Raw genomic sequence first — 8,044 nt, 5'->3', positions numbered from 1 at the left:
ACTATGTAATCTTGGTGATATATAAACCAAGAGTAGCAAATAGAACAACAAGAAGACTAAGCAAGTATTTTCTCAGAGAAACAATTGTAAGCTGAATCCTTTAGCATTTCTCTGTAAGTTTAGTTGTTCTTATTTGTAAGCAGCTGTGAGCTATTCAAGCTTCACAGAGTTCTCTTGATATATATATATATATATATATATCTGGTGGATACATTCAATCCACCAGAAAGTTTTAAAGACTTGTGTTTTTATTACTTTGTGTTTTGATTCATTTTTAACGTGTCATTCCGCACTTTGGAAATCAAAACACTGACATATATATTTGAAGTTAGAATATTTTATAATTCAGAACACGTTTCAACATTCAACCCCCATTCTGTAATTCTTGTTGCATTGTTAGGGACTAACAATCGGTATCAGAGCAAGCTCTTGAAGAACAAAGAGTTTAAAGATCACAACAAACAGCAAGATGAACAAGAAGGATGTTGGAGTCAAGATTCCTTTTCTGGACAAAGATAATTACCATCACTGGAAGGTAAATATGCATCTTCATTTACTTTCTTAAGATGAGGCCTATGTGGATTGCATAGAGAGAGGCCCTCATGTACCAATAAGAAATGCAACTGGAAATGAGCCATCAGTTCCCAAGCCAAGGCATGAACGGTCAGATCCTGATATTGAACAAGTCAGGAAAGACAAGAAGGCCATGAATATTCTGTTCAATGGAGTTGATGGTGACATGTTTGACAACATCATCAATCGCAAAACTGCGAAGGAAGCTTGGGATAAAATTCAGATTATCTGTGATGGCACTGAACAAGTTAGGGAAAATAAGATGTAGCTGCTAATTCAGCAATATGAGCACTTTCATTGTGAAGATAGTGAGTCTCTCACTGACATTTTTAGTAGATTTTAAAAACTACTAAATGCTCCGAAGTTGCATGGAAGAGTCTATCAGATAAAAGACTCCAATCTTAAGTTCCTTAGATCTCTTCCAAATGAATGGAAACCGATGATAGTCTCATTGAGAAACTCTCAAGATTACAAGGAGTTTACTTTGGAGAGACTGTATGGCATCCTGAAAACTTATGAGCTTGAAATAGAGCAAGATGAGAGGATGGAGAAAGGAAAGAAGAAAGGAGGGTCCATTGCATTGGTTGCTGAGTTAGAGAAAGAGAAGGAGATGAAGATAGAAGCTGTTGAGTCTACTTCAAAGGTTTGTGAAAACAAGGGCAAGGGGCTGGTAGCAGAAAATGAAGATTCTTTGAGCCAAGATGATATGGATGACATTGATGAACATCTAGCATTTCTTTCCAGAAGATTTGCCAAGCTCAAGTTCAAGAAGAACTTTGGAGCAGCTAAGCCAAATAGAAACATGGTGGATAAATCAAAATTCAAATGTTTCAAATGTGGCTTGGCAGGGCACTTTGCCAGTGAGTGTAGAAAGTCAGATTCCAGCAAGAAGAAGTTTGATCCTGTGGATTATAAACAGAAATATTTTGAGTTGCTCAAACAAAAGGAAAGGGCTTTTACTACACAAGAAAATGACTGGGCAACAGATGGTCTGGATAAGGATGAGGATGTTAGCTATGTCAATCTAGCCCTAATGGCCAAGTCTGATGAAATAGAGACAAGTTCTTTAAGTAATCAGGTAATCACCACTAACCTAGCACATTTATCTAAAGCTGAGTGTAATGATGCTATCAGTGACATATCTACAGAATTATATCATTTGCGTGTTTCACTTATGTTGGGTCCCAATATATTTGTAGAAGGGGGGGGTTGAATACAAATTATACTGTTTAATCAAATTTAATGCGGAATAAAAATTGAAACAAAATTCAAGTTAAATAAAACTATTATTAAACTTGAAAGGTCTTACAACAACGGTATCGATTACAAGGGATTAATCTCAAATAAATTATTATAAATCTAGAATAAATTCGACATGAACTTTTTCTATTTTTGCAATAAAAAGATCAAATGCTAAAAGCAATTTGAGATTAAGTTCTAGGGATTTTGATCCGCTAGATAGTTACACAAGAACAACAGAATGATTTCTAGTGGTTTGGATTTAACTTTAATTGTTAGTAAATCAATGATCTTGAATTGCAGTTGAGAGAGATGAAATATTTGTTCTGCTGCTGCTTTGTTTGTTCTTGAGTAATTGATTGTGTTAAATGTCTTCTGCTGCTTCTATCTTTTATAATTCAATCAACAGAATCCACTTGAACTAGCATGACTATTTGAGAATTGGCATGACTTTCGGTGAGACAATATTTTGAACTAGCAAGACAATCGGTATGACAATTGCTTGAACTAGCATGACAATCGGTGAGACAATTGTTTGAACTGGAAAGACAATCCCATAGCTAGTAGAACTTTCGGTATGACAATCAATTTGAACTAGCATGACTTTCGGTATGACAATCTGATTGTCATACCAGTTCAATTGATTGTTATGCTGAATTAATATTGAATATAAATTCAAAATCAATTCTGAAAATTCATAATATTAATTCAGAATTAATTAATCAATTAATTCAATTAATAAATAAATTAATCTTTGCAGATATAATTTATTTTCTTAATTAAACTATATGACTTAATTAATTAATAGAGAATTAATACTACTCTTCAACACCAACCATTCTTCTGAAAATTTTCTGAAAATCACTGTCAATTATGAATCAATTCCACCACTTCAATGTTGACACTCGATGTACTGTCTGGTTCATGAGTGACTAACTTTTGTGACGTTTCTTCATGTCTTGACTTTGATAACTTGATTTTCTTCAGATTAAATCCCTGTAATTATCTGATACCCTGACAAGATCTCTGTCACTTGATTAAATCCACAATCTTGATTTATATCACTGAGGCTTGATCAATTTCTTGAACTTCTTCCAGTGAAGTAATTCCTCAAGTCTGTAGATGAACATTGTTTCTGAATCCTTTGACATATCTTATTTTGAGAGATCTCTTTGACGATAGAGCCACTATTTACTCGTTACATTCTTAAATGAGTTGAGTTAAATCCTCGAATAAACAAATAGGCTATGACATATGCCTTTCAATCTCCCCCTATTTGTTTGTTAGACAATAACAACAAATACCTAGAGGATAACTCAACTAACAAATAAGAAAAATATATAAACAGAAAAGCAAAGTAAATAGCAGAAAAGTTCTGGATAATATTTAACATTTTCCAGATCCCAAATAGATGTTCCTCTAGACTGAACATATCTTCAAGTAGTTTCATCTTCTTTTATACAACCACATTTCCTGTTGAGAAGCGCATATCTCTCTTGCTTCTCCCCCTATGAGAATCAACTTCTTGAAGGAGATTACCTTGTGTTTACCACCTCTCCCGTACAATAGGATCCGAGGTTACAAACAACAATGGTGTGGTGTAGTGTACATATGCTTTACCTTTTTCTTTTTCTTTCCTCCCTGCTATTTCTCCCCCTTAGTTGAGGAATCCTCCAAACTATTACTTAAGCTTTTATCTCCCCCTTAGAGAAGGAATGTATGTCGTTGTCAGAAGGAGTTCTCATTTTTCACTTGGTTGGAAAAGAAATAACAAGTAGTTTCTTTTTCTTCCTCACTGTGAGTGTGTGATTCTGTTTAGTGTACCTCACATGTGTTTCACTCTTCTCTCCACTCATGTTTACACTCATTCTCACAAGTGTATCACTCCTCTCATAGCTCCAAAATTCAGCTATACCTACAAGGAAAATCACATTAGCCATCCTTAAGGAGGTCACAGGTGGTGCAATGGGAGTTCGCAAATCCCCGTCCTTGTTAAACTCGTCAGATGAATCTGAGCCATAATCTATAAGTTGCTAGTTTCCCTTTTAGGGTTCCAGATTTGAATTCTAGGAAGGTAAACAATGATCCAACGAATTTAGCATAAAGATCAAAGTTCCCTTCTAATGTCTGTGAAGACATTTCCTTGTGACTCATCAGGTATTATCTGAATCATTGTCAATAAGTTGTCGATCTGCGCCTATGTCAGATCCACTATCCGCAGATGCATCCAGGGGATTTAAGCCTGGGGAGGTAGACACTGACCACTGACATATGGCTATTGGATCAGTATCCTCTCCTAACACCTGTAAAGGCAATTGGTTCATTAAAGAACCTTGAACAATTGAATCTGACCTTAAAATGGTCGAAACTCTTGTTTCTGTCAACTCATCCTTTGTGTGTGTGACCTTTCCTTGTGCATCAAGAATTGTTTATGTTTGAGGTGGTGACACTACATCGGATGCCTTGACCGACAGGAAAATTTCATTAGACGCACCCTATTGAGAGAATGAATCTAGTAACTGTTTTTGTGCCTTTTCAGCCATTACATCTTTTTGAGAAGATGTATGGGGGCTAGCAGTTGTCTCGGTTTAAATAATACTCATCTTTATAGGAGACAGAGCTGCTGGGTTGACTTCAGAACCTTCCTTATGTGGTGCACTAAGGCACTATCTCCCTCACGCTCATTCATACTACATTTTAGTGGTAAGACAGTGTTGGTTGGTTCTGTTTTTATGTTTGTCTTTACAATCTGGGATAGATGTTGTGGGTTTTCAACCTCATGACTGTCAATGAAAGAAGGCCATTGGAGGCTGAACCTGTATCACAGAACATATGGCAATATAGAGATAAAATGTACTTAAGATCTATAATGAATGAAAATTATACATTTAATCTTTTGAGAGAAATGATGTACAATAGTGATTTCAAAAGATTTTATAATGAAATAAGAAATCACTAATGTAGAAAGAAGTTTGATTTTCTCCTAAAACTGTTCGAGTGCACAAGTCTGTTTTTATGCCTAAAAAGATAAATGATTTGATAAGACACAGAATGATGACCTAGCAGTATTAGGAAGAGAAAGAGAAATTTGTCTTTCAATATGAATGAGTTTTTGTTAAAGCATTGATCACTTAGGGTAAAGTCTAAGTAATTCTCATTCATGTCAAAAGCTCACAATTATTTGCAACATAATATTAACAGTATATCATGGACTGATACTAGTCGAGTACTTTAGATACCAATAATTATGTTGCATCCTTTTTAAAAAAAATATATATCAATTAATTAAATACCAATTATCTATAAAAAAGATATCAGCATTCAATTTCATATATCATATAATTGTTAACTCCTAACAACTGTACTACCTCAAACAATATTTACAATTACAGAAAATACAAATAAAAACTTACATAAATATAGAAATAATACATAAAATATTTATAAGTTCAATGATAACATTACCAGCTTGCAAACAACCATATCCCTCAGTTAAACATTTGCTGTTATCTCCAAAGGTAACAACTGGGCCAGCTTTCTCAACCACATTTGATAGCAGGGCTCTATCTCCGGTCATATTTCTTGACGATCCACTGTCAAGAATCCACACTACCGGTTCCACCTGTTTAATGCCCTGCAACACAAATGGATTAAACCTTCTTCAGAACCCAAACTTGGTTGGTTCCGGCATACTTGTAGAATTGACCTTTGTCAGGCAAAACAACATTCTTAACTTTAATGTTTTCAACTTTCTCAATGACTGGACATTTGACCTTGTAAACAGCCTTAACAAATTTATGTTTAGGCTTAGGCATAAATGTCTCCTTTCTAGCCTTAGGAGGACTAGCAGTCTTAGACCTATCATGCTTCCTATTATTCACATGCTGACGAGGAGTAGTCTTATCACTAGAAACATGCTTACCATTAAAATAAGCATACATCAAATTAAAAGCACAAGACATACAATTAGGAACACCACATACTTTATGAGAGGGATTAACAACAGGCAAATTATGCATGGTAGACATGGCATTTTTATTATCCAACTCATATGTGTCTGAGTTAGTCTCAGTTGCTTTCACAACTTTGACTGGAACTTTCGACACACTTGGCTTGGAAACAACCTTCTCATTAGCGCGATCTTTAGCACGTATTTCTTCTTGAATAATAAAGGAGGTCTCATCAAATGGTTCAATAATTGATCCTTTATAGAGGGGTTTATCAACACCCTTAAACACATGTGGTACTTCCCTACCTTTAGCACAGACATGAGGAGGGAGTTTATGCCTAATTCTCCAATAGCAGCATTGAAATCAAAACCTATTCCAGATGTTTGATTAACAGCTTGCTTACTGTAGAACTCTTTAGCCTTCAAACAAGAATTAAAGTAAGCTTTAACCTTAGTCTCAAGACCGGCGATCTTTTCTTTGAGAATAGTTTCGAGTTGTCTATAACAGTTAACTCTATTCTCTAGAAAAGATACTTGTTCTTTTAATTTGTCTTGATTAATGTGCACAAGTCTTAATTCATTGACCTCTTTCTCAAGGTCTTTGATCTGCTGACTTAACAGTTCATTATCACGACGAGCACAATCTAAGGAACCTCCTAGATGATAAACTAATTCAGCATCAGTAAATTTTACCTCTTTTCTTGACGATGGAGTATTTCCATCAATAGCCATAAGAGCAAGATTCCCAACTTCTTCATCTTCACTATCAGTATCATCCCAGCTTCTTCCCTTTTCCAGATAAGCCCTTTCAGAGTTACTCTTCTGATTTGAATCATAAGAGTTCTTCCTTACTTGCTTTGGCTTCCTGCATTATGTGGCAAAGTGTCCCAACTCATTGCAGTTAAAGCATCGAATGGTGCTCCGATCAACCATCCCTGTTTTGTATCCACCACTGCTAGTGTTAGAGGATGAAGATCCACCTTTCGGGAATCTGTTGTAGTTGGACTTGTACTTGAACTTGGGATTTCTCTTAAATCTGACATTGGAGAATCTCTTGACAATCTGGGCCATTGACTCATCTTTCAATTGCTCCAGCTCTTCCAAGGAGTAAAAATCATCACCGGATTGATTTGTAGTAGGAGGATCATATTCTACTACTAATACATTTTCCTCAGCCTTGGAAGACTGTACCATTCTCTCTGACTGTTGAGATTGTTTGTTGACATTCAGCTACTAGAGCAGTAGATGTGCTGACCACTCTATCTTTCCCGTAGACTTCCTTCTGCTGAATCTGCTCCAACTCATAGGTTTTTAACACACCATAGAGCCTTTCCAAAGAAATCTCACTCAGATCTCTCGCTTCTCTTATGGCAGTGATTCTATGTTCAAGGTGAGTTGGCAGTGTTAAAAGGAACTTTTTGTTGATCACCCTGATTGAATAATATTTGCCATTTATGTTCAGGTTGTTTATCAATGCATTGTACCTCTCGAACACTTCAGTAATTCCTTCTCCTGGATTTGTTAGGTCTCAATATGTTTGTAGAAGGGGGGTTGAATACAAACAATACCGTTTAATCGAATAAAATGCGGAATAAAAAAGGTGAAACAAAATTCAAGTTAAATAAAATTATTATTAAACTTGAAAGGTATTACAACAACGGTATCGTTTACAAGGGATTAATCTCAAATCAATTATCATAAATCTAGAATAAATTCGACATGAACTTTTTCTATTTTTGCAATAAAAAGATCAAATGCTAAAAGCGATTTGAGATTAAGTTCTAGGGATTTCGATCCGCTAGATAGTTACACAAGAACAAGAAAAGTATTTCTAGTGGATTGGATTTAACAATAAATACTAGAAATAAATGATCTGTGAATTTGCAATAATTTCTCTGCAGGTTTCTTTTGTTCTGTGTTCTGCTGAATGATATATTTAATGCTCCGCTCTTCTTTTAAAAAACAGCTGCTGTGTTTTATATTGAATCCTGTGATTTTAATTGGCAAGACAATCCATTTAGCTCAGCATGACAATCCTTTGAACTGGTAAGACTTTCGGTAGGACTATCAATTGAACTGATAGGACTTTCGGCAAGACAATCTAAATGAACTGGCATGACTTTCAGTATGACTATTGATTATCATACCGATTGTCTTGCTAATACAAAAGAAAGTCTTGCTAAATTAATATAGAATATTAATTCAAAATCAATTCTGAAAATACATAATATTAATTCAGAATTAATTAATCAATTAATTTAATTAATCAATAAATTAATCTTT

Source organism: Apium graveolens, chromosome 7, assembly GCF_009905375.1.
Source record: "Apium graveolens cultivar Ventura chromosome 7, ASM990537v1, whole genome shotgun sequence".
NCBI classification, from domain to species: Eukaryota; Viridiplantae; Streptophyta; class Magnoliopsida; order Apiales; family Apiaceae; genus Apium; species Apium graveolens.
This window is presented reverse-complemented; position numbering follows the sequence as displayed.